Raw genomic sequence first — 6,000 nt, 5'->3', positions numbered from 1 at the left:
TATACCACAGTATTCTTAGGTGAGCAAGAGTAATGGAACAAATAATCTTAAAGTAAATAACATTTAATATTTAGTGCATAACCCTTGCTTGTAATAACTGCCTCAAGCCTGCGACCCATCGACATCACCAAACTGTTGCATTCTTCATTTGTGATGCTATTCCAGGTTTTTACTGCAGCTTCTTTCAGTTCTTGTTTGTTTCGGGGTGTTTCTCCCTTCAGTCTCCTCTTAAGGAGGTGAAATGCAGCTCTATTGGGTTAAGGTCAGATGATTGACTTGGTCAGTCTAAAACCTTCCACTTTTTCCCCTGATGCAGTCCTTTGTTTTGTTGGCAGTGTGCTTTGGGTCATTGTCCTGCTGCTTGATAAACTTCCTCCCCATTAGTTTTAATGCATTTCTCTGTAAATTGGCAGACAAAGTGTTTCTGTCCACTTCTGAATTCATTCTGCTGCTCCCATCATCAGTTCCATCATCAATAAATATTAACGAGCCTGTTCCAGAAGCAGCCATGCACGCCCAAGCCATGACATGACCTCCACCATGCTTCACAGATGAGCTTGTGCTTCGGATCATAAGCAGTTCCTTTCTTTCTCCACACTTAGGCCTCCATCACTTTGCTAGAGATTAATCTTGGTCTCATCAGTCCATAAGATTGTGTTCCAGAACATTTGCGGCTCGTCTCTGTACTTCTGTGCAAATTTCAGTCTGGCCTTGCGATTCTTCCTGCTGCTGATTCTTCCACTCCTTGTGGTGTGGCCTCTAGATTTCAGCTTTCTGAGTCTTCTTCCAACAGTGGATTGTGCCACCTTCACCCCTGCACTGTATCACCAGGTTGCTGGTGATGTCACTTCCTGATGTCTTGGGGGTTTTCTTCACAGCTTTCACCATACAGGTACGGAAAGTATTCAGACCCCTTTAAATTTTTCACTCTGTTTCATTGCAGCCATTTTCCAAAAATCAAAAAAGTTATTTTTTTTTCTCATTAATGTACACTCAGCACCCCATCTTGACAGAAAAAAAACAGATGATTTGCAAATTTATTAAAAAAGAAAAACATCACATGGTCATAAGTATTCAGAACCTTTGCTGTACATTTCTTCTGATCATCCTTGAGATGGTTCTACACCTTCATTTGAGTCCAGCTGTGTTTGATTATACTGATTGGACTTGATTAGGAAAGCCACACACCTGTCTATATAAGACCTTACAGCTCACAGTGCATGTCAGAGCAAATGAGAATCATGAGGTCAAAGGAACTGCCTGAAGAGCTCAGAGACAGAATTGTGGCAAGGCACAGATCTGGCCAAGGTTACAAAAAAATTTCTGCAGCACTCAAGGTTCCTAAGAGCCCAGTGGCCTCCATAATCCTCAAATGGAAGACGTTTGGGACGACCAGAACTTTTCCTAGACCTGGCCGTCCAGCCAAACTGAGCAATCGTGGGAGAAGAGCCTTGGTAAAGAAGAACCCAAAGATCACTGTAGCTGAGGTCCAGAGATGCAGTAGGGAGATGCGAGAAAGTTCCACAAAGTCAACTATCACGACGGAAGCCTCTCCTCAGTGCAAGACATATGAAAGCCCGCAAAGAGTTTGCCAAAAAACACATGAAGGACTCCCAGACTATGAGAAATAAGATCCTCTGGTCTGATGAGACCAAGATAGAACTTTTTGGCGTTAATTCTAAGCGGTATGTGTGGAGAAAACCAGGCACTGCTCATCACCTGTCCGATACAATCCCAACAGTGAAGCATGGTGGTGGCAGCATCATGCTATGGGGTGTTTTTCAGCTGCAGGGATGACCGGTTGCAATTGAAGGAAAGATGAATGCGGCCAAGTACAGAGATATCCTGGAAGAAAACCTCATCCAGAGTGCTCAGGACCTCAGACTGGGCTGAAGGTTCACCTTCCAACAAGACAATGACCCTAAGCACACAGCTAAAATAACAAAGGAGTGGCTTCGGAACATCTCTGTGACCATTCTTGACTGGCCCAGCCAGAGTCTTGACCTAAACCCAATTGAGCATCTCTGGAGAGACCTGAAAATGGCTGTCCACCAACGTTCACCATCCACCCTGACGGAACTGGAGAGGATCTGCAAGGAAGAATGGCAGAGGATCCCCAAATCCAGGTGTGAAAAACTTCATTGCATGCATCATTCCCAAGAAGACTCATGGCTGTACTACCTCAAAAGGGTGCTTCTACTCAATACTGAGCAAAAGGTCTGAATACTTACGACCATGTGATATTTCTTTGTGGTTTTCTTTTGTAATAAATTTGCCAATATTTCCACATTTCTGTTTTCTGTCAAGATGGGGTGCTGAGTGTACATGAATGAGAAATAAAATGAACTTTTTTGATTTGAAGAGGTCTGAATACTTTCCGTACCCACTGTATTTCTGTCATCATTGTTTTGTACACCAGTAGTTTCTTTCTTTTTCAGGATGTTCCAAATTGTTGTGCTTGCTGTGCCCAATGTTTGTCCAGTGGCTCTGGTCGATTTTCCTTCTTTTCTCAGCTTGACAGTGGCTTGCTTTTCTTCCACAGACAGCTCTCTGGTCTTCATGTTGGTTTATCCTCTTTAACAGGAAATGCAGTCTTTATAGGTTTGAACCGAGGATGAAAATTTAGACTAGTTATGCAGAGATATTTAATGTTTGGACAATCAACCTAAAAGGCAACACCTGGGCAACAAGAAACATCTGTCAGTCACATGTTCCAATAGTTTTGCTCACTTGAAAAATGGGTGGGTTCCAACAAAGGGTGATATGTCCTGAGTTGTTTAACACAAATAGATGTGAATACCAGGAAATGAGAGCTGAAATTCTGAACTCTTGTTCTCTTGTGAACTCTCATCTTTTGATCTTAAACCCAAATGTCTTCAGTGAACAACAAAAACAAAGGAATTTGCCTTACCGCTCCAATACGTTTGGAGAGGATTGTAATTTTGAGTGGCATCAAGCAATATTTTTATGAACAATATATTTATTATTATTATTATTATTATTTTTTTTACAAATTAAGTAAGCTTACTCCAACATCTCTAAACTACTAAAAACATGCAAAGAGGCTCTTCTGGCACTAATGTATATATTATTTAATCGGGTACTACTGAGTTGGCAGCTGTAATGTATTAACATTACATGTATTCACAGTTAAAGAGCAACTAACAGCTCTTTTACTGGCCATGACAAAACATTATTGTCATGATTGTCAAGTAAAGATGACTTTTATTTTTTTAATAAAAGATAATTTTCTGGTCTGGGAAACATTCTGACAAGCCATAGAAACTGTAATGCTCTTGATAACTGTGTACAGATGTACTGTTAATGGTATTTCCAGGGTCGGTCTAAAACTCCTCTTTGCTGAGGCCTTTTTAGCATAGTACCTAAATATTTAGCATTGGTGTCTCCAGGGAGAACTGTGCCCACATGGTCTACATTATCACCCTGAAGATTTCAGTTCAGAAACGACAGTTAACTTGATTAGCTGATGGATTTCAACAATGAACTTTGTTGTCTTCTGAAGGGAAAATCTCTTTTCTCTTGTGGTCGGAAGTCAGGCTCAGCTCCACGGCAGCACCCCATGAGCTGGCAGCTTTCAATATCTTGCTCAAGGACCCTTCAGCAGCATGGATGATTGCAAACCCAGGGAGTTATTTGGTTGAGGGATAGTCCCTCTGACCACTATGCCTCTGAGCTTCCTTAAAAAGGCAGGAAAAACACAGTTCCCTCTCTGATATTAGCACTAGCTAGTTATTTACTGGAGCCAGGGAAAATCCTGGAGCCCACTGCGGCCTGTCTTAGAGTCTCTACTTAGTTCTGCTTTCTGACTTTTAACTCTTTGTACCTGTCACGTCATTACCCATCTACTCCATGTATTCCTTTGAAACTACAAGTTTACAGTCTCCTCACCACAAACTGTCCAGATAGAGATTACACAGGACATCCTTTCTCTTCTTTTGAGGACGACAGTAGCTCAGTCCGTAAGGATTGGGAAACGGTTCTAATCCAGCTTGGACCAGAGTTGTGGAGTGTGAACTGGGCACTGCCGAAGGAGGCCATCTCTCCGTGTGTTGCTATGGGTCCTGTTTGTGCATGTGTGTGTATTTTGGACCTGTGCGTAAAGTAAATCTTCTTCTTGGACGGTTCCTCTATCTCCATCCCATTTTCTACAGGGATGAAGATTTAAAAGTGCCCTGCAACACGCTCAGTAACGCAGTCATATTAACACACACTTCTCTGCAGAAAGCCATCAGTAACTGGACAGGATGCAGAGACTGCAGTCCTGATGGACAAAGTATTGATCACAGCTCTACATCTAGACTAAAAGTGTTTGTTCTGATACCCTAAAACTTACCAGAGTTGCATCAATACTTACAAACTCTTATGTCTGATAAAGAGCAGTGTGACTCAGAAGTTCTCCACAAACTGGCTACGGATGGCTTTCATTATTTCAGCTTCCAAACCTCGATTGCCTAACTACCCCCCCGCCCCCAAACTTGACTGCCCCCAACCTCTAAACAGTTCCTGGTGTGTACAAAAGGAGCACTAGCCTCGCATTAGCTTGCTAATTGATCCTCTGAAGGGCCACAGCAGCCAGCAGCCAACACAGTGGTGGATGGAAGTACATGTGGCGCTAAGAAAGGACTTTTGTTCTCCGGGCCCCCACGCTCTCGTTCCTTCAACGGAAAAACTGAGATGGGGGGTTGACCTTTTCCTAAAAACAGCCTCTGTTTCTCTCTGTCACCCAGTCACACACTCTGTGAAAATCAATAAATAACTGGTGCAAGTAAAAATGTCATTGGGCTGGACTCAGACAGAAGTGCTGCTCTAGTAATGCTGTCCACAAAGAGGCGGCTTAACACACAAACACTAAAATCAAACTGGGTGATTTAGTTCCAATTACATCGTCTGCTGTTGTAACGGAGAACGTAAAACACATTCTTAAAGTCAACAAACAAGAAGGCTTGCTTGGTCAGCCGACAAGACCGTGGCCGAATATGACGAACATTCCTCTGGACACACTTCTGTACTTTATCTGCCATGTGAACACTTTGTCAACCCAGCTCTTAAAATGGCAAAATGTGGTGACAAATCCAATTTATTTGAATGGAGTCGCCACGATTAGAGGATCTTCTCGCTGGGGGGAAACAAATCTGGAATTTTTTTGCATTGAGTTGGGCTTTGATGAACATTGTCATTATAGACCAATAGCTAAACGCCTGACCTTTGAGGGAGAGCTGGAGAGTCATAAACGGAGGAAGCTATTGCAGCTTATTGGCTCTCTCTTGCACCACACTCTTATTGGCTAGCATGTTTGCCAAGGAGCCCTGTGAGTAGTCCCTGAATCACCACGTTTCACACAGAGATGTAAATGAACCGGGTCTTAACAGTGTTATACTGTATGCACAGCTGTATTCATTTTTGTACATTGCGCATATTCTCGCCTCTGTATGCCTCCTGAACAACATTAGTTCTCAAATGCGCTCTGGTGAAGTGCATTCTTAACATTCATTCTTTCCTTATCTGCAGACATTTTCTGGGACTGGGGAACCACTTTATATTGTAAATATAACAAAACATAATCTCAAAGACGATTAATAACTAAAGAACAGACACAAAGCACTCTGACATTTTTGGAGGCTGGCTCGTGATATGATAGTCTGTTGTTTCCCATGGCAAATGCTACAAACTCGATGTTGACATGGCTTGTAACAATTACGTTATCGTTTACTAAATTAAATTGACTTCACCGGTCTTTCTGCTGCTGAAATTACTGTTAATTCATTTATGCATTTAATAAACTCATTTTTGTAGAGGTTGTTATTGTATTAACTTCCTGGTGTTTTATATTTCTTCTAGGGGTAAAGGTTTGTGGCTGACAGATGGCAAACAGAATTTAGTTATTCTTGGCACACAAAACTCTCTACTGAAACTAATAATGGCTTTTTGCAATAATAGTTAGCAGCTGCTTTAGGCAGTCACCCTTCAAACGTATTTACT

The 6,000-nt window shown here is 42.0% G+C and overlaps 1 protein-coding gene across 3 annotated transcripts in view; it reads right to left on the bottom strand.

Annotated features, from left to right (window-relative positions):
* wwp2 (WW domain containing E3 ubiquitin protein ligase 2) overlaps positions 1 to 6,000 on the bottom strand; it is a 60,392-nt gene that overhangs the window by 28,694 nt on the left and 25,698 nt on the right. The gene's annotated exons all lie outside the window — the stretch shown is intronic.

The sequence above is a fragment of the Micropterus dolomieu genome, linkage group LG22 (assembly GCF_021292245.1).
Source record: "Micropterus dolomieu isolate WLL.071019.BEF.003 ecotype Adirondacks linkage group LG22, ASM2129224v1, whole genome shotgun sequence".
Taxonomy (NCBI): domain Eukaryota; kingdom Metazoa; phylum Chordata; class Actinopteri; order Centrarchiformes; family Centrarchidae; genus Micropterus; species Micropterus dolomieu.
The sequence above is the reverse complement of the archived record's forward strand: the minus strand, read 5'-3'. Positions and strand labels throughout refer to the sequence as shown.